At 45.4% G+C, this 21,872-nt stretch overlaps 1 protein-coding gene across 2 annotated transcripts in view; it reads right to left on the reverse strand.

Annotated features, from left to right (window-relative positions):
• Positions 1-21,872, reverse strand: part of LOC144808089 (uncharacterized) — an 84,508-nt gene that overhangs the window by 52,223 nt on the left and 10,413 nt on the right. Inside the window, exon 1 of one of the 2 annotated variants that reach the window (XM_078673600.1) lies at positions 19,279-19,485. The exons of the other annotated variant lie outside the window; for it this stretch is intronic. The gene's annotated coding sequence lies outside the window, so the exon portion shown is untranslated. Of the gene's footprint in view, positions 1-19,278; positions 19,486-21,872 lie in introns of those variants that run through there. 2 annotated transcript variants of the gene reach the window in all.

The raw sequence follows: 21,872 nt of genomic DNA on the forward strand, positions 1-21,872 counted from the left end.
AAATAGGAGGATATCGTCTGCATAAAGAGCTATGTGGTCTTCCATCACAAATTCACAGATAAATCATCAGATCGCAGCATCACACCTGACCCAAACCACGAAGGGCTATATGGAAAAAGCAAAAAAAGTGGGGGCAATGAACAACCCTGTTTAGTGCCCTGGCCAATTGAGAACAGAGCTGAAAGGATAGCACTGACCAGAACTTGTGCATGTGGGTGTGAATACGGGACCCGATATGCGACCAGAACCTGGGTCCAAAGCCCATTTTTGATAGTACTCCCTCCATAACAGACCAGTCAACCGAGTCAAAGACCTTTTCTAAATCAATAAGCATTAAGGCAGTAGGATCATGCAGGTCGGAGAGGAGTGCCAGTGCTTCCTGGACTTTGCGGATACAGTATCTGGTGCTATGGTGTGGCTTAAGCCCACACTGGGCTGGGTGGACCAGGTGTAGCAGCAGTTGCAGTAGTGTGTTAGCCAGGACCTTAGCGTAAATCTTGCGCTCTGTGCAAATTAGAGATCGGTCGATAATATGCACAAATCTTGGGGGCTTGGCCTGATTTATATAATGGTACAATGTCTGTCAGGTCTTTATCCAGGGAAAAGTGGCCATTAGGAATCATCTCTTGGTATATAACTACAAGGGGTGGTATCAGAATCTACATAAAGTGCGATAGTATTCTACAGGGTATCCATTCAGCTCTGGAGTTTTAATGGAGTTCATATCTTTAGGAGCAAGTCTGATTCCCTCTGGCATTAGAGGTTGCTCAAGCCTCTGTCTGTCGTTTGAGTACATTTGTGGTGGAGTGAGACCTTTGATAAGTGATGTAGATACTTCCCACGAGGATCGCTTGCGTGGCACATACAATGGCACATACAATGAGGTGCCGAATGTTACAAATGCAGCTGCAATATATGATACTGTAGACAGCTTCTCCCCTCTGTCATTTATTATGAATGCAATCATACACAAGGCTGTGCATTTTGTCCCTAGCCATTATAATAATTTACCTGCATTGTCACCCCACTTATACACCATCCTCACTGAGGCCATCTACCGTTGGCGGGCCTCATCGAGGGACGTCTTCGCAATGGCTAGGTAGTGCTGAAACCTGTTCAGTAGGATATAATCAGCTAGCTTGCTTTAGGGTAATAATGCTGGCTTCTAGATCCTTTATTTGTTGATATTTCTCCTTCTCACTGGCCTTTAAATATGATCTAGATATACTTCGCAATGTGGCTTTATCGGCAGCCCACCGAGTGCTCCGTGAGGTTACTGAGTATTTATTGAGCTTCATGTAATGTTTGATTTCCTGAGCAAGAAGCTGTATGAACTGTGTATCTGTTAGGCACCATGCGCTGGATCTCCATATCAGGCAAGGTACTTCACCTAGAGAGCCAAAATGGAGTATAACCGAGGCGTGATCAGGGATGCCTCAGGGTGGAATAAGGGATCCCGATGTTCAGACCAAGTTGGCAGCAGGCAGTAGCAATAGGTCAATGCAGGAAAACGTTTGTGTGCGGACGACAAATGGGCATATGACCAGTCATGAGGGTTCAATATCCTCCACGTGTCATAGAGCCCCAGGTTGTCGATCCAACCCCTTACTTTCCCTCTAAGTCAACTGCTAGAACCCTGGTGCCCCTAGAGTCCACCTCAGGGCTCATAAAGTCTTTATTCCCTTGGGCAGCCCTAGTATCACATCCCAAAGTCTCTCTAATGTAACGCTCCATGAAGGAGGACTATGACTTCCTTGGATACTCTTGTCTGTCCAGCATGGTACACCCTATTGATGGAGCAAGGACTCGGAGAAGAGAGACTTGCTCGGAGCAATCTGCCCCTTTAACTAACTAACAAGTTATTACAATTGTTTTGTGTAAAACTAATGCGCACCACAGGAATACACGGGTTAGTGAAGCTTGGTTATGTTTTTACTAACGAGAATAACATGAACAAAGGACTAATCCCCCTCTAAACAGGGAAATCTTTACTGCGCATGCATCAACTAAATCTACGCAGTATGATGAGTCATCGCTTGGAGGGAAATTCTTGCGCATGAGCAGAAGACAAATGGAGTCTTTAAGACTTGCGTACATGGCATCTGCTTGTTTGAACTAGATCAAGTGTTTTTTCCTAAAGCCAACGCGGGGATAAGTCTAATATATTAAACTGGGATAGAGTAGAGGTGGGTGGTATACAGTGCGACCATTTTATTTGTGAAAATAACATCGGTCTTTTGACTTTATCACTAGTGCGTATTTGGGCCTCTCATATATAACTGAAGTAAGCTGAGTAAAAGGAGGACTGCGCATGTCCACTGGAAGTTAACCCGAAAGATGACACAGATGTTGAACGGGAGCCAAGGTTGCAAAGTATTATACCCTGGAAACAGATGGTGAAAGGTTCAACAATGTGGACTTGTTTTAAGACTGTTAAAATAATGTTGCAAATAAAATGTGAATGCGGGTGTGAAAATTATGAATAAAAATGAAGCGGATGGTTTTGTGAACAATGGTCGAGCTGATTTAGATGACATGTAAGCATGGTGTGATAGAGCTTCCACCTTGTATGACCAAGTAAATCTCGTATTTTTACGATATTGAAACTTTAGGGGATGGAACATGAAGAACGAAAGTTATAATTGAGGTAGCCTTAGTTAGTTAGTTAGTGAGAGAGATTTTGGGATGCTGTCGTTGCTGCGGGAGATGCTGATGCTGCAAAAGATGCTGTGAGATGCTGATGAAGAGCCGAATGCAGAACTTTCTATCCTAATTTAATTGGGTTAGATAAGAAGATCGCGGAAGAATCTCGAGGAGGAAGAGAGTTTCAGGAAGGGGTGCGACACAGTCGTCGGTATTCTAGAGAGGTCATCTATCCTGTCCTGATTCCTGTCCTGAAGTCTTTGTCACCTGATCTATCCCGGGGGACCCTTACCAGACGTTTGGCCAGATGGTTAGTCTTCTCACCATTCCTGGTAATTATATTTTCTTGCTATTTGCAGATGTTCTTTTCTCTCTGTCCTCTCCCTTTCTGTGCATTGATCATTGCATGAGTCCAAAGTATATGTTTGATGCTTTAGAGAGGTGGGCCATGGGCACAACATATACATATTCATTATGTATATGGGGCCCAACCCCGTGGTCCCCTCCCCCCACCCTGGCGATGTGCCCCTGGCCTACAACTCACCACGGGGACTAGGCTGTGAATGGGCACTATGCTTGGAGACACTGTAAACCTTGAGGGGTTTCGGGTGTGGGATATGATTGCCAACTCTGTGCTGGGGTAGGTAATGGAGGGGACTCACGTGATTTCCTTTGCACAATTGCAGGCTTCCTCTAATATACACAGCAGTCAATATTTTGCTATCTCCAGGTTAGGCATGCTCTTCACCTACGCATTGAAAGCTTGACTGAGCTCCCTGACCATAATCCTTCAGACGCCCGACTACTGATGGGTCAGATAAGACATAAACAAATCTCCCTGACATATTGTATCATTGCAAATAATTCACCTGCTACTTTTGATAACCTGAGGGTGGCATGGGAAAGAAATATTGGTTTCCTTATAGACTATGGCGAGATGCCAGGATGGCCTTCTAAGCCATTGCCATTGCTGCACAATCAACAATGATTCAACTACGGAAATTGCACAGAGTATACATCACTCCCTAAAGGCTTAGACATATGGCAGAATCACTTCCCAGGCCAGTCTCAGATGAGGGGATGCAGAAAGTGCTTTTCTTCATACTTTATGGTCCTTCCGGTGCTCCAGTACTTGTGGCATGGAGTGCTGAGAACGCTAGGGTACGTGCTGTGCAGTCCGCTAGGCTCTAAAACCAAGCTCACATTACCTTATATCACTGAAGATCGTGACTCACACTGATATAAGCAGACTTTCCTCCATATTGGTCTGTAGGTGACAAAGAGAGATACCCCCAGGGATTGTGGAAAAGCATCTAGCACATCCTTGGAAAGGTGGAAAAGGGACAAGACCACTGTTTGCTTTTGGAACTGTCTGGCTATGAGTCCAGGGGTTGCCTGTGCAAGCTGGTTAAGATATGGTCTGTCTGATGAATCCGCCAAACCTTAGGTATTGGCACAGAGAGAGAGGGGACTTGTGGACCCTGTAGAACTTGGGGACAGCTGATGTTACAATTGAATAAGATGATTTCATGTACTATACAGTGGGATGTTCTTATCTTGCAGTTACATCAAAAGTAGAACAATCATGCTTCTTTTCTCATGTAACGGGTGGGGCAGGGTTATGGCTTCAAGGAAAGCCATGTTATGTTCATTGTGAAACTTTAATAAAATTCTCTAAAACAAAAAAAAGTTAATAATGCTGCAGCATTTTCTTTGTACTAGATTTAAAATAAATATATAAAAGTATAGATCTTCTTTTGGTAAAATGCAGGGAAATTTTTTAAAACGATTACATTTGTAAAAAAATGTTTTAATATATTTTACGTTAAATATTAATATAAATGAATTTTAAATATGTACTTTAAACTTAATACTAAATAAATAGTAATGAATAACTACTTATATCAAATAATCTTACATTAATTGGTACATTTAAAAATGGGTTTAAAATATGTTAAAATGAATAAACATTTACATTAGAATTATAAATACATTTAACTTAAATAGTCCCCTCTGTGCGTATGACGCCTTGGTGTACCTCAGACACCCAACTTACTCAGTACCCATACCCTTATGTGTAATGCAAGCGGATGGAGAGGTTTCCGGACTCCACGTTGAACTCGGCAAAATCCAAGTTATACCCTCTGGGGTCCTTGACTGGAGCGCCACTTGCGGACCTTCCTCCGGTATGGTTCCCTTGGGAACTGAGCGACGTTCGTTAACTGGGGATCCGCCTGCCGTCCACTTTGGGGTAATTTTTGGAGCTCAATATTAGCAGGGTTGCACTTGTGAAAATCATAGTGCTCCGTAGATGTCTCTATGCACTCCAGGGCACGTTCTATGCGATCCCTCTGTAGTATTTTAGAACGATTGATAGTCTTATTGTTGAACATCTGTGGGATAATAAGCAGAGGCAGGTGGGGCTCTCCATGTTTTAAACGGCCAAGGAATCTGGGGGACTTAGAGGTCCCTGACTTGGAGTTGTACTATGCAGCCTACCTCCAACGTGCCATTCACTGGCTCAACCTGGAGGACTCCTAGGAGAAGTCCCTCCTGAAAGGTTTGCACGCAGACACCGAACTCCCAGGCCTACTAATGCATGGGTCTCAGGTCCCCCCCAATACGCCTTTTTTGATACGTCAGGTGGCAGAGATATAGGAGGGAGCAATTAAGAGTGGTGGCCATGTCTGGTGTTGGACTTACTCCAGCTTGAGTAAATTTACTACTGTTTGGGGTCCTTTTTGTCTATTGTACATTTTAAGTGTCATCTATGTATGAGAAAGGCTTACTCTTTTGTGGGTGGTTCGCTGACCCTCCCTAAATCCCATTCTTAACTCTCCCTTAAACGCTCCTAACTCGTACCCCAACTCCTGCTTATTTTGTATTAAGTATGCACTTGGTCCAAGTACTAAATCATAAATGTACGTGTGAGGATCTGCCCATAAGAAAGATAGGAGAGGTGGATCTAGTGATTTAGACTTGTAGTATGGTGAAGAACTTTTGGAGTACTTTAATAGTGCTATTATAGTGCTACACAATATACTACAAAATGTGTTATTTTTTTTTTATTTATTTGTTATTTATATTATTTATTTTTAGAGTGCTAGCCTATCTCAAAGCGTCACTGAAACAGAATCCAAAATATGTCTCGATAATACTGTCATGCAGTCCTTTTAGTCAATGTAATGCCAAATTTACTTCATAGGGCTTATGTATTTGCTTACTCTGAGAAAGCATACAGCACTGAGATTCCTTCCAGTAACTCCACTAGTGGGTATTAGAGCAAAGCTTGGCATACCCTCTAATATGAGAAGTTCTTTCTTTCGAATTGTGTTTCAAGGTTTATAAAGTATAGACTAGCATTAACTATGTTTTGCATATGAAAATTATTAAAAGTGATTGTTTTTTTAGAAAGGGTCAAATATACCAAAAAGTTATTACATTGTCTAGTGAGTTAAGCTTTGTTACCATTACATTTTCTCATATAACTAGAAAAATACAAATATATAAACTCCAGAAAAGAAGTCATGAAATAGCTAGTCAACCTATTAATATTAAACAGATATGATGGTCTATTTGTTAGAATTCACAAATATCTGGCATTTAAACAAAATTCCTGGATTAGTAGACAGTTTATGGCAATGTATTTTAGGGAAGTTGGATATTTTTAACAATTGGGTAATTCATAAATGAGAGTTCATTCCAGTGTGTTTAAATGTTGTCGGTGGTAACAAGGATTTACACTAAGTGTATTTATAATGCCAAAGATGGTATAATTTTAGAGTACAATTTTTAAAACCTGTATTTAGATGTATGGTACTTAGGGGCCGATTATGATCGCGGACGGACTTGAGTCCGTCCGCGACCCCTGAGCAGGAGGGAACGTCCGCAAGGGCTGCGGCGTTCTCTCCGAGCAGATTAGGATGTGACCGCCAGGGTGGCGGTCACATCCTCTATCTTTAACATTGCGGCGGGTGCAGCTTCAAGCTGCACCCGCCGCAAGGTTAAAAATGCGTGCATCGCATTTGCATGCACAAAGCGGCAGGCACCGCGCAGTGCCTGCTGCTTTGTGCACGCAAATGCAGGGGGTACCATAGGTACCCCCCATGTGCACCCCCACCCCACCTTCACCCAGAGGGCCCGCAACGGGCCCGAAGTGAAAATCTGTATGCTTTTCCACGGCGGAAAAGCCGCCGCGGAAAAGCACGCCTTTCACACCATCCTAATATGGCTGGCGGTGTCTGATAGACACCGCCAGCCATGTTAAAGCTTTTCCGCCGCGGTCGGAAGGCGACCGCAGCGGAAAAGCTGCGGACGGAATTCCAGACCCACCAGCCATCATAATATGGCGGTGGGTCTTTGGAGGCTCCACAGCGGTTTTTACGCATCCTCCGGGCCGGCGGTGGCTTCCGCCGGCCCGAAGGATGCGGAAAAACCGCAATCATAATCGGCCCCTTAGAGATGGGTCAGGTGCTTTTGAAATTTTGATTAAGGAAGAGACCTCTGATGTGCACATGGCTATCTACTACTTCTTGTTATTCACTAAAGCATTTTGGAGTATGTAAAGTAGTACTCTAGCAATACTAATTCTGTTCACTATCACGTTGGTGAAGATTACCACTATGTGCCTGCCCTAACTCTTACATGCAGAGGTCTTTACACGCCGAGGTATATGTTTTTTTGTAAATGTGGGAGAGGCAACGGAGAGTGGTTGGAAGACATGGAATATCTACAAAATAGGAGGTGTTAAGGCAAAAATAAAGAGGCATTTTAGAGGCACATGCAAATACAAAAACATATCTGTAACATAGTGCTAACCACTACATTTTTCAACAGACACTTGTTTGTTTACATGGGTACCTCCAGGTCCCAAAAGATCATTTTCACCTGTGATGCCCGCCAGAGCTCTATACAGTCACCTTTCATCCTCAACCTCTACATAAAATCGCTTAGTGCTTTAACCACAGATAACATATAGAAAAAACACTGCTCAACAAAGGAATCAGTCAAAAGAAACATTCTGTTACTCCGCAGGAGCTATCTTATCCATTGCCCTGCTACCACAATCAATGTACCACAAAGGTATGATATTAGCAATTTAATCTCTTTCATATCTTATATATGTATAGACAGTGTAATGACAATTCCAAGAACAGATAGGTGCTACTTGTGACGGGGCAGTGCAAGTGAAGAAGTGAGTTGACAAAACAACAATTACCGTGTGCCAGAACACAAATTCAAATTGGAATCCAATCGAATCAATCTTCCAGGATTTCCCTACGTTCAGCACCATCGGCATAAATGGTTAAGACTGACAAGTCGACATTTAGACCCAGTGGCGTAACGAAAGTTGAGGGGACCCCCCCTGCAAAGCACATGGAGGGGGCCCCCCGTCCTCTAGGCACACCATCTACCACTTTGCCCTACCACCCAGACATCTAAGCAAGGAGTCAGGAGCTAAAGGACAAAGCCAAGAAGACAGGGGATGGAGCGATCTTGAATGTATTGTATGGTTATATTTATAGAGGGCCTACTACCCCTATGTGGAGCACTGAAGCACTTGACTACATGAATAGCAAGCTACAATATGTGTAGGGTGTTTGGTTGGAAGGGCGTTGTATTTGTTTTGATGCTATGTTGGAAGTGTTCCTATTCCATGTTGTGCATGAGGACCACTGACTGGTGTGCATGCAGCTTATTGTGCAATAGGATGCAGCGCTTAGCATTGGCTTACGAGGTGAGAGATATGCACACTATTTTGTTTTTCATCTCTCTGCAGGTCCCTTTATGGTATTTATGTTGTTCAAATCCTACCTTGGTAATTACTGCACAGAGTCGTCCATTCTGAAAATACTGTGTCTACTGTTTAAAGTTAATGGGCCCGAGTAGGTATAGATTAAAGAGTGTACAGTGAGTGACGCAACAGTGTGAGAGTAGGGTAAGAGAAGAGGGTGAGTGAGCTGACCATATGTAAGTGCTGAGTTGGACAAAAGAATGCATTGTTAGTGAAGGGCTTATTTAAGTGATATTGCAGATTGAGCAGTGAGGGGGACAGGTGGGTGAAGTGTGACATGACTGCAAGGTGAGTAGTGTGCTCGTGTGACTGCAGGGTGAGGTACAGGGTAAACAGTGCAAGTCACAAGTGCCCTGCGTGTGCAGATTGATGACTGAGTGCAGGTTGAGCAGGTGAATGGTGTGAGTGCATGGTGGTTAGTGTGAGTGCATTGTGATTGCTGTGAGTGCAGGGTGAGCATAAAAGTGAAGGGCGAGAATGAGGAGTGAGTTGTGTATTCCCGGACACTTGAAGCAACTCAGCATATTATTGACACGGGCATAGGGTTTCAGGTATAAGTTAAACTATTGTTATTCTGGCATTAATAGGGATAGAGGGCGTAGGAAATAATGTGCTGATCGTGCAAAAAATTCCAGTCTTATGATTAGGGTTGCCAGCTCATTATTTTGATGCCCCTAGAGGACAAAAATAAACATTACCTAAAGCCGTATTTTTAGCACTTGTCTGTGCATACTTTGAACAGCAAATATAAATAGAAAACACTTTTAATTGTGTTCTAGGGCTACCTGAATGACCCATGACTGATAATTAAAGGGACCAAAGAGAGAAAAGTCACATTACAAATGAATACATATATTGTTGTTATAACCCTATTTAGTGTCAAGAGGAGGTCTTTCAGTGTCTTTAAACAACACATGGCTGGCATTTTTCTTTTGGCAACCCTACTTTATATTCCTTTTCATGCAATGCATTCTCCCAGCAGTAAATTTAAATTTCAAATGTAAGGAATAGGCTGAGCGGGGGCCCAGCGGGTACTGGAACCAGAAAAAAAACACGCCTAGATAACCAGATAACAAAGGTATGTTAATATGCAAATGGTCTCTAGGCAGTTGCCTTCAATCCCCTTGCTTCTTGGCCTGGTATCTTTACACTAATCAACAACCTTTGATATTTTCTATCATAGGACACTACTACTGTGACTTGTAGTTGGACCTATAAATAAATGATCACCTCCCACCTCAGCGACAGATAAGGCTTTGTATCTAAATCAATATTTACCTCAACTGTTCACGTCCTACTCTGCGGAATCCAACAAGGGTCCCTCGTTTCATCAGTCTTGTTCACCCTCTACCTTACCTGATCAGATCAATCAACCTCACTTGCTACAACTATGCAGATGACATGTAGATTATTCTAAAACTAGGGGACCCTACAAGCGTCAATAGTCTGATGTTCTGTCTTTAAGGCACTTTACAGTTTCATAGAGACCTTCAAGGGGAAGACACACAGTAGCTACAAGTGAAATTACAATGATACAGAAAAGAACACTACTGTTGAAACTACCACCTCAGCTCATCACATCTGCTAATTAGAATAAGACCACTGGTGGAGCTACATTCTCAGTACAGGTGGAAAACACTCAACCTCCTTACCAGCAAAGATACGAAATCTACAAGTCCTCCGTAATTTCAGGAAGGGAGTAAAAACCTGTTTCTTCCACAGATGAATAGCACAATAAATGGGTCCCCTGACGTCAAAACTAACTAACAGAACAGAAGAAAACACTTTAGTCAACCATTCCGAAAGACACAGAAACACCACTATTAGATTGCATGAGTGGTGGCTGCACACCGCGCAGGGTACATGAGAATATTGCTCAGGTAGCACTGGAGTCTGACACAATTTGATTCTATCACTGCTGAGTGTAATGATTGCAGGCTAGATGCTAATTATACCCTCTCAGTGGTGCCAAAATGTCACAGGACCATAACCATTGCAATGCCAGTTGCAGGCTGAATGGCAAGTATACGGATTGCACATGGTGATAAATCACTTGTAGTCCAGCTAAGTATTACCATAATAGATCGGAACTGCAATTGGACACTGTCTGGAAACCACCAATCCACCGGAACCAAACCACTCAATACCAAAGAGAACATGCGCCTAATGCATGTAGAGATCTGCCATATGTGGCTGTCATCTTTAAAGACTTTAAGATATTCCTTCCAACCAGAAGCTTCACCCTCCCCTGTCATCACTGACTCATAGGACGTGAATATAATGCACACCAACAAGGCAGATCTCTTTCTTTGTTGTCTTTTCTTCCTCTTTACTAGACATACATGATTAAACTAGGTTACTGAATTGCAATTAGGCTTTTCTTCATTTAAAAATGCCTTTTTGCTTTCACAAACGGTTTAAGACGGTTTAAGAGTGAGGAAGACTTATTTGGTGTGCTCAACAGAGGAGGTTGAATGAAAATTGTTTGTAATCACCAAATTCTACACATTGGGCTTCTAGAGTAAATTGTAGCTGTCAGCGATTTATAACCAAAGCCCTGTGCCTCACTTACCCTTTCTCTCTTCACACTATAAAGAACTGTGACATAAGACACCATAAGAGCATTATTCTGGTCACACACACAAACATGCTGCCCACATAGGCTCATAAAAAGCACATCCTTCCAGCCAAGCACTCCCCTATGGTGTAGTGTGATACTCATTCGACAATGCATAATGTATAATATGTGATAAGTATGTACTGTAAAGCGCTCTGATACCACCGTGGGTCAAGTTCGCGCTATATAAAACTTTATAAAAGAAATAAATACGATATGGTATCCTAAAGGACATGAAGCGCCATATAAATGCAGCTTTGATACAATGCAATAGAACACACTGTCTATCCATGTGGCACAAAGTTCTTGCACCATTCATTTATATGCCTCAAGCTACATCTTTTCTGTCATTGGGTGCAATGTTTGTGTGTATATATATATATATCCAAAAAGTAAGCGCTTCTTCCGGAGCGCTGGGACCGGTGAAAGTTGGCGCAAATCCCGGCGAAGCAGTCCGGTAAATTCAATCCATCAAACAAACAAATAGTTCAAGATGCGCTCTCGGGCAGGAAAGACAATGGGACCCAAATTACTGGATTGCAGTTTATTTACACAACTCGTTTCAGCTCTACAGCCTTGTTCACGTGTAACCAAACACACCAAATACAAGCATTGATAACGTTTTTGTCTCTACCACATCTTGAACTATTTGTTTGTTTGATGGATATATATATTTTTTTTCTCCAAAACGCCCAAAGCAAGCCTGGAGGCACACACTGCTGTTGTAACCCAAGGGTTTATTTAGAAAAAACGGCAACGAGAGTACATTATCCGGAATTTACAGTCTTTTCGCCGACGCGTTTCAAGGATATCACCTCTTCTTCCTGGGCGACTGTATCAAAGTCAGTTTGGAAGGATCCAGCATGCTTATAAGTGGTGTCCCCGCCCATGGAGGATTTTAAATCAACCAAGAAAAAATTCCTGCTATTTCCTAGGAACACCAAATAAGGAACAGCAGAAACCTGGCTCAATTACATGAAATTTGACAGCAAGCGAACCCCAACTTTCACTGAATTTCAAGTCACTTGGATCCACCCAGGGCACCAAACTCACCCTCAAGGAACATGTTGCCAAACAAACATATAACATGATACCAGCTCTCTTCTCTGTTTTTTAGGTCGAGTCTAAGGCATTGCTTTAGCAATGCTTGTTGGCGAGATTATAGTAGGCGACCTAAAAAGTTTAACAAAACTGCGGATCGGACACAGTGCATGTGAGCACAACCACGCGCTCGTGCGCGCGCGCAATGCTCCACCTCTGCTGCCACTTCAGCTCACCAGGCTGCACACTCCCTCACCCCACGCTCGCCAATGTCCCTCCCACCCTTCCTTTGATCTGATGCGCGTGCACATCGCCGGCCAAATCACACACCACCATTTGTCTGAGCCTTCGCATCAGACTTCAAAGGAAATCCGCTCCCGCTCCCCCGCCACAGCAATGCCGAGAGTTTGGGGTTTTTTGCATCCATTTCGCGGGGAAGCGTGTTTTGTTCGGCGTTCTCTGCACCTTTCTCTGGTTTTTTTCTGGACGAAAGTGAAAGCCTACCATGCTTGTTTACTGTAGCCTTGCTCCTCAAATGCTGTTGCTGTGTTGCCATCTCTCTAGGGAAACTCAGCTTGAAAACACTCGACTTGCTAGATGCAATGCTACATCCGCTATGCTTTGCCTCTAGACACGTTGATCCCTCGTAGACTGTGCTGACTCTGCCCCTCCGGATTCTGAAACTGACCAACGCAGTCACGACGCAGTCTCTTCTCTCTGTCTTATGATGTCTGCCATGCCACCATTTACTTTGGACCCTCACACCTCCTCACCCTCACACCCTCTCACCCTCACACCTTCACCCACCCTCACACACCCTCACTCACCCTCACCCTCACCCCCTCACCCTCACAACCCTCTCACCCTCACCCCCTCACACCCCCACACACCCGCACCCTCACACTCCCTCACCCTCACACCCCCTCACCCTCACACACCTCCTCACCCTCACATCCCCTCACCCTCACACCCTCTCATCCTCTCATCCTCACCCTCACACCCCCTCATCCTCACCCTCACACACCGTCAACACCCTTCACCCTCACTCACCCTCTCAACCCCAAACACACTCTCACCATCACACACCCTCTCACCATCACACACCCTCTCATCCTCACTCACCCTCACCCCCTTACATCCCCACACACCATCAACCTCACACACCCTCACTCACCCTCACCCACCTCTTCACCCTCACACACCTCCTCACCCTCACACCCCCTCACCCTCACACCCCCTCATCCTCATCCTCACACACCCTCTCTCACCCACTCACTCTCACACACCCTCTCATCCTCACACCCCCTCTCACCCTCACACCCCCTCATCCTCACCCTCACACACCCTCACCCTCACACACCCTCTCACCCTCACACACCCTCTCACCCTCACACACCCTCTCATCCTCACACACCCTCTCACCCTCACCCTCACACTCCCTCACACTCACACTCCCTCACTCTTACACCCCCTCACCCTCACACCCCCTCACCCTCACATCCCCTCACCCTCCCTCACAACCCCTCACACCCCCTCACCCTCACACCCCCTCATCCTCACCCTCACACCCCCTCATCCTCACCCACCCTCACACACCCTCTCACCCTCACACACCCTCTCACCATCACACACCCTCTCACCCTCACACACCCTCACACCCTCATACACCCTCACCCCCTCACATCCCCACACCCTCAACCCCATTCACCCTCACACACCTCCTCACCCTCACACACCTCCTCACCCCCTCACCCTCACACCTCCTCATCCTCACCCTCACACACCCTCACACACCCTCACACACCCTCACCCACCCTCTCACTCTCACACACCCTCTCACACACCCTCTCACCCCCTCCCACCCTCACACCCCCTCATCCTCACCCTCACACACCCTCACCCTCTCACACACCCTCACCCTCACCACTCTACCGCCCTCACTCTACTGCCCTCACGCCCTCACTCTACCGCCCTCACTCTACCGCCCTCACTCTACCACTCTACCGCCATCATGCCCTCACTCTACTGTCCTCACTCTACTACTCTACCGCCCTCACTCTACTGCCCTCACTCTACCACTATACTGCCCCCAAGCTACCGCCCTCACTTTACCGCCCTCACTCTACTGCCCTCACTCTACTGCCCTCACTCTACTGCCCTCACTCTACCACTCTACCGCCCTCACTCTACCACTCTACCGCCCTCACGCCCTCACTCTACCACCTCACTCTACCACTCTACTGCCCTCACTCTACCGCCCTCAATCTACCGCCCTCACTCTACCGCCCTCACTCTACCGCCCTCACTCTACTGCCCTCACTCTACTGCCCTCACTCTACTGCCCTCACTCTACCACTCTACCGCCCTCACTCTACCACCCTCACTCTACCACTCTACCGCCCTCACTTTACCACCCTCACTCTACCACCCTCACTCTACCGCCGTCACTCTACCACTCTACCGCCCCCACTCTACCGCCCTCACTCTACCACTCTACCGCCCTCACTCTACCACTCTACCGCCCTCACGCCCTCACTCTACCACCCTCACTCTACCGCCCTCACTCTACCACTCACCGCCCTCACTCTACCGCCCTCACTCTACCACCCACCCTCTACCACTCTACCGCCCTCACACCCTCACTCCACCGCCCTCACTCTACCACTCTACCGCCCTCACTCTACCACTCTACTGCCCTTACTCTACCGCCCTCACTCTACCGCCCTCACTCTACGACTCTACTGCCCTCACTCTACCACTCTACCGCCCTCACTCTACCACCCTCACACTACCACTCTACCGCCCTCACTCTACCACTCTACTGCCCTCACTCTACCACTCTACCGCCCTGACTCTACCGCCCACACACCCTCACTCTACTGCCCTCACTCTACCGCCCTCACTCTACCACTCTACTGCCCTCACTCTACCACTCTACCGCCCTCACTCTACCGCCCTCACTCTACCACTCTACCGCCCTCACTCTACCGTCCTCACTCTATCACTCTACCGCCCTAACTCTACCACTCTACTGCCCTCACTCTACCGCCCTCACTCTACCACTCTACCGCCCTCACTCTACCACTCTACTGCCCTCACTCTACCACTCTACCGCCCTCACTCTACCACCCTCACTCTACCACTCTACCGCCCTCACTCTACCACCCTCACACCCTCACTCTACTGCCCTCTATCTACCGCCTTCACTCTACCACCCCACCGCCCTCACTCTACCACTCTACCGCCCTCACTCTACCACTCTACTGCCCTCACTCTACCGCCCTCACTCTACCGCCCTCACTCTACCGCCCTCACGCCCTCACTCTACCGCCCTCACTCTACCGCCCTCACTCACTCTATCGCCTCACTCACTCTATCACACTCACTCACTCTTTCGCCCTCATTCACTCTATCGCCCTCCCTCACTCTATCTATCACCCTCCCTCACTCTATCTATCTATCTATTGCCCTCCTTCACTCTATCGCCCTCACTCTCATCTATCTATCGTCCTCCCTCTATCTATCCCCCCCCTCTATCTATCGCCCTCCCTCTATCTATCTATCGCCCTCACTCTATCGCCCTCCCTCTCTCTAGCTATAGCCCTCCCTCTCTTCCACCCACCTCGTTCGCTAACTCCCTGTTCTCTTCTCTTCTCCCGTGCTGATCTGCTGCTCTCTTCCACCGCCTCCTTCTCTAGCTCCCTGTTCTCTTCTCTTCTCCTGTGCCGATCTGCTGTTCTCTTCCACCCACCTCCTTCTTTAACTCCCTGTTCTCTTCTGCTGTGCTGATCTGCCGCTCTCTTCCACCCCACCTCCTTCTTTAACTCCCTGTTCTCTTCTCCTGTGCTGATCTGCTGTTCTCTTTCACCCGCTTCCTTCTTTAACTCCCTGTTCTCTTCTCCTGTGCTGATCTGCTGCTCTCTTCCACCCCACCTCATTCTTTAACTCCCTGTTCTCTTCTCTTCTCCTCTGCTGATCTGCTGCTCTCTTCCACCCACCACCTTCTTTAACTCCCTGTTCTCTTCTCCCGTGCTGATCTGCTGTTCCCTTCCACTGCCTCCTTCTCTAACTCCCTGTTCTCTTCTCCTGTGCTGATCTGCTGCTCTCTTCCACCCGCCTCCTTCTTTAACTCCCTGTTCTCTTCTGCGGTGCTGATCTGCTGCTCTCTTCCACATACTTCCTTCTCTAACCGCACACACACATACATACAACCACGCACACATGCACATACAACCACACACACAATCTCACACACAACCACACACACAACCACACACACACAATCACACACACAACCACATACACAACCACAACACACCCAATCACACACACACCACACCCAACCACACACACCACACACAACCACACACACAGCCACACATACTACCACACACACAACCATACACACACACACAACCACACACAACACACACACAACCACACACCCAACCACACACAACCACACACACAACCACACACACACACAACCACACACACAACACGCCCAACCACACACACACCACACACAACCACACACACAACCACACACACAGCCACACATACAACCACACACACACAACTATACACACACACACAACCACACAAACAACCACGCACCCAACCACACACACAGCCACACACACCCACACACACAACCACACACACACAACCACACACACACACAACCAAACACATCTATCTATTACCCTCACTCTATCTATCTATCGCCCTCACTCTATCTATTTATCGCCCTTACTCTATCTATCTTTCGCCCTCCCTCTAGCTATCTATCACCCTCACTCTATCTATCTATCGCACCACCACAGCATCACTCAGGGGCACCACAGCATCACTCAGGTGCACCACGACATCACTATGTGCCACCACTGCATCACTGAACGCCACAGCATCACACGTCCCCACCACATCACGCAGCGCCACCACATTATCAATCTGTCCAACCATTCAACAACAACTGGTTCAAATATGTTCTCTCAATGTTTCAAGCTTGATCACAAATGTCACAAAAAGATGTTAATATTTCACTTCTGTTATTGGATTTTCTTCACAATAAAATACACTGACCATATCTTCACAAAAGTTATTTACAAAAGTATAAGCTATTTCCATTATAAATTACAATAACTTTTATTTAAGTATTAATTATAAAAAAAAATAAAAGCCATTGTTATTTGTAATATCAATACATCTAAGCCACGTAAATACAGCACCTATTGCAGTACAAATGCTATAGGTGTCACATTTGCGAAAGTTATAACTATTGGCATTGTAAATGACAAAGCTATTAATTTCGCTATTTTCAAAACCAACACATAAATAAAACATTTGTCATTTACAATACCAATAGCTCAAACTTTCCTAAAGTGAGACCTATTGCATTGCAAATACTTGTTCTACAAAGTGACTTTAGTACTGTTGCTCAAGCCAATGCACGCTCACATTTGGATGGTACTAGTAACCTGCTCCTCAGCCTCCCAGACTCCACACTGGCATACCCTTTAAGGCCATCCTACACGCCGAAGCATCTCATTCAAGATCAATATGATAACTCTCTTCCTGATGGATATTTATTAGTACCCCATGCCAGCCCTCACCACCTTCAAAAACAGAGGAAGCGGCTCTGATGTGGAGAGAGGGGTTGTGTTATGATTTAGGATCGATGTAAGAGAACGCCCGTCCTGCTGATCTGGTTCTGTATATGCGTGGGATGGTTGCGAGTAGGAGTCCTGACGACCGAAGGTGTTTGGATGGTTGGTTGAAGGAGATGCGACTGTCAGGTTCTAACTTAGGTATAACACTAATGGTGGGCAATATGGAGCTGACGCTGAATGCCAAAGTCCGCAAGATATGAACCAGTAATACATGGTGGGTGCCAACTCGAGGAAAACATTCCCTAAAGTTAAGCACATTTACGGAATCTGGCTTTGGTCAATTATATTTCCCTCACAAATATAATCTGTCCAATATTCCTATGTGAATGTATTTTTACTTAAATTCAGGTTCTGTTTATGTATGCACTTGGATTTCCTATATTCTCCGCTACTCCACCACGTTAGTAAGTATCTTGCCATACAGTATGTCACAGAAATAATTTCCACTTGACATTGTTCGCAGTAAATAATCATCTTATTTTTTATGCTTTCAGAATGCTTCTACACTTCCAATTACCACATTACAGTGTGATGAGTCACACGTTACACACTACACCAAAGGTGTATAATTGTAACCACTGGAGAGACCCTTTTAGCTAACATATCTCCCAAAGCTTATACTGAACATAGGCTTGGTATTATTTACAGCATCTCGGATTTGGGTCCGTTTTTTTTTTACTTTGAGCACTATACTTTTTCATGATTAAGCACTGATGCATGATTCGTTCGCCACCAATGATGTCAGCATTACTATGGAAGCAATGATTCAACTAACACGCCTATCTATGTGTATTTACAAAAAAATATGATCCAATTTATTGGATGAATTACCTTTAAATAATTATAAGATTATGGACTAAGGAAACATCCTCTATGCCAGGATCACACCACACCTCAGGGAATTACACCACTCACTGTACCCTGATATTTTAATTCTCTCACACTTTGGCTGCAGTCACTGGCCTGTATTGGGCTCTGAAATGCACAATTTATCCCTACTTTAAAAGTTCCCAAAATACTGTTAATTACTATTAATATATATGTGTTACTGTTGTATATTATATTAATTAGTGCAATGGTTCATGATTGTTTTATCAATACATCTATGCTAATGTGGTCCGCTGTGGTCCGAATATTGCTCATTACAACTGACACGCAAATCTTGCTCAATGCTTATAAAAGCTTGGGAACGAATGTCCTATAAAAAGCTATGTTTTGAAGTGAATACTGAAATATATACACAAAGCTTGTATAAAATGAGTGCAGTGTGGAAAGCATGAATTGCAATTATTTGTCACAACCAAATATGGAATACGCTTCAAACCTAAGAACTTTGCAGCGTTGTACAGAATATTTGTAGAACGGAAGCTACGGTCATTTACAGGATCAGACCCTCAGTATTGTTTAAAATAAAGGGCTTTGGCGCTCCCCCACTGCTTACTATTCATTGGCTCAATGTCACACTTCTTTGCTGCCTCCTAATTGGCCAGCACGGGCCAGGCACCACTTACTCTTCTTTCTGTGGTGCAACGACCAAGCACAGATTGATTCTGCTTAATTAATTTCCGTCTGCTGATTGCGCTGTGATTGAGGTATGCATTTCAGGACAATTCCCCAGTTTCCAGTTCTCGTTTTGTAGGTCTCGCATAGGCAGTGCATGCGCTGCCTCTACGAGGCATCAAGTAATCTCTATGTGTGGGCAAGCAGCTGGTAGTTTCTCCTGCCGCTTGCCATTTGCTGAATGTTGGCACAGCTCCTGTTAGCTGGCTTTTCACTGGCTGTTGAGGTCAAACTGACTTCCGTGTAGTCCGGAAGCAGCGGGCACTAATTACACTGTAATAATAGCATGCACACCGCGCTAAATATGTAAAGGGGGGTCACGTTTTTGTTTTCTGATGCGCAGCTACCAAAAACAACTTTACAAATATTAATTTCATACTTTTCAACAGTGCGGCATAAAGCGCTTTCACTTTCATTGTATCGGAAGTGCTGTGTGCCTTCCAGCACTGCTGCGTCCCCCTGACCCCGCCCCCAATACTCGGCAGCAGAAGCCAGAAGCAGAGGTGCCACAGTCAGGTATGAGGCTTGGTGCTTTATTTCAATTCGTATGGTGTGGTAAACCCAAAATAAACTTTATTGGTTGATAGCTGAGTTAGAACAAGACATGCTCAGGTTCACCGTTGACCGGTCTCAGGAAATGCTGATGCTTTAACCATGCCCGCCCTGTGCCGGACTCCCTGGGTGATTTCAAAAGGGGGTGGTGATGGACAGAGTATCTGAGTTAATCAGAACACTCCTACCCAGTCAACAGATCAGGGCTTGATCCATCACCGTTTTTTAGCTCACTGCACCATCCCAGTTCAGAACCTGGCTATATGCAAATTAGTCTGTCCCTGGCCCAGTGCATCATGGGAACAGGGCAGACCAAACTACCAAGCCAATTCTTCACTGGAAAGGAAACAAGCTTCCGGGGACCGGTTTCTGGTATTACAGCCGTCTTCGGCCCGGCTTGCTTGAATCCTGATGGTGCAGTGAGCAAGGGACTCACGTCTCAGCATACCCTTCCACACCTGGGTGGGCGCAGCTTCTCTACGTGCCCACTCCTCCAGGCAACGCCTCTATGCACTGTCACTGCCACCATGCAGCATGATCCTTTCTTCCCCAGGTTCTAAATGTGTTTTTCTTTACTGCTGTCCTGCGCCCGACCTATCATGAATGCACAGCAACATCTAACATTTCTGTTGTGTTGGGGCACCACACGGCAGGCTGACATGATTGGGCCAGGCGGACTGTAATGGGCAGCATAACCTGATCGTAAAGATAACTAGCAGTTAGCTGCCCAAACAAGTGGAGCCATGCAACACAGCACTTTCAGGACATGCCAACCCGACAGAAGAGTGTTTTTTTAGCTGCCCCCGTGCTGAGCTTTACCGGTGCACTCCCGATTGCAGCCGCCATTGGCACCCAGTTGTGGATTCGAGGCAGGATGGTCTAAGATTGGTGCGTAGCTGGTCAAAGCCACAGTGGGATTGCTCGAGAAGTTCATCGGTGAGATCCAGTGGGGCGTGGCTGCAGCACGCACAGCCTCCAGGCAGCAGCCAAGGTTAGTGCCCTTGCATTTCTGGTGCTTGCTTACAGCAGTTTTGATATCTTAAGAGTTTTTTGTTGCTCAAATAGGTCTAATGTCTATCATTTACATATGTTTCTCTTGTCTATCTTGTTTGATTTTGCTCGTAAGATAGTGTCACTCATAATCTTTTATGCATGCCCATTTAAAGTTGGTGCTATATAAAAATGCACAAATTCTACTTGCCACAGCTTGAGGGGCAGTGGTTGTGTAGGACGGGACAGTGTACTTCTCCTGTATCCACGCCTATAAATTACAGGACATTTAAAGGAGCACTTGTTGTAGGTTTAGTGACCTACCTAATCCAGTGAGATATTTCACCGAGCAGTTCAAAGCCGCAGAAGACATCACAAAATAATTCTACTATGTCTTTTGCTGGTGGTTGTTAGAGGTTGCGGACTGGGGAAACAGGACTCTGCAATGGAAGCCCCTTTATATCTAGTGCTTCACAGGCCGTGCATATATGTGTGCATTAATTCCTTATCCTAGAAAATACTATTTATGTATGTACGACATATTTTCAAAAGGGAAATTTTTGCATTACATTTGTTTACGGTGTTTCTAATACAACATATGCTTTTAAGTTTGAAAAGCAGAAGCATTAATTGCTGATCAGAGATCGGGTATTTTTGGTATTTACACAAGTATTCACACGAGTTTGAGCTATTGGTATTGTAAATGCCAATACGTTTTATTTATGTTTCTTTTCTTAAAACATGGTTAAAAAGGCATAGTCATTTACAATACCAGAGTTTAGGCTAATGCCAATGCCATTTATTTCTCTGTTTTCAAAACCAACACATCGATGTAGGGTTTGTCATTTACAATGCCAATGGCTCAAACTTTTGCAAATGCGCGACCTATTGCATTGTACATGCTTGTTCTATTTGTTCTGTTTTTAAACATATTATTGGACATTGTTTACCTACACCTCGATCTTATGGTTTACTCGTACAACTAAAATAAAATTACAGTTTA

This window comes from Lissotriton helveticus, chromosome 1_1, assembly GCF_964261635.1.
Source record: "Lissotriton helveticus chromosome 1_1, aLisHel1.1, whole genome shotgun sequence".
Lineage (NCBI taxonomy): Eukaryota > Metazoa > Chordata > Amphibia > Caudata > Salamandridae > Lissotriton > Lissotriton helveticus.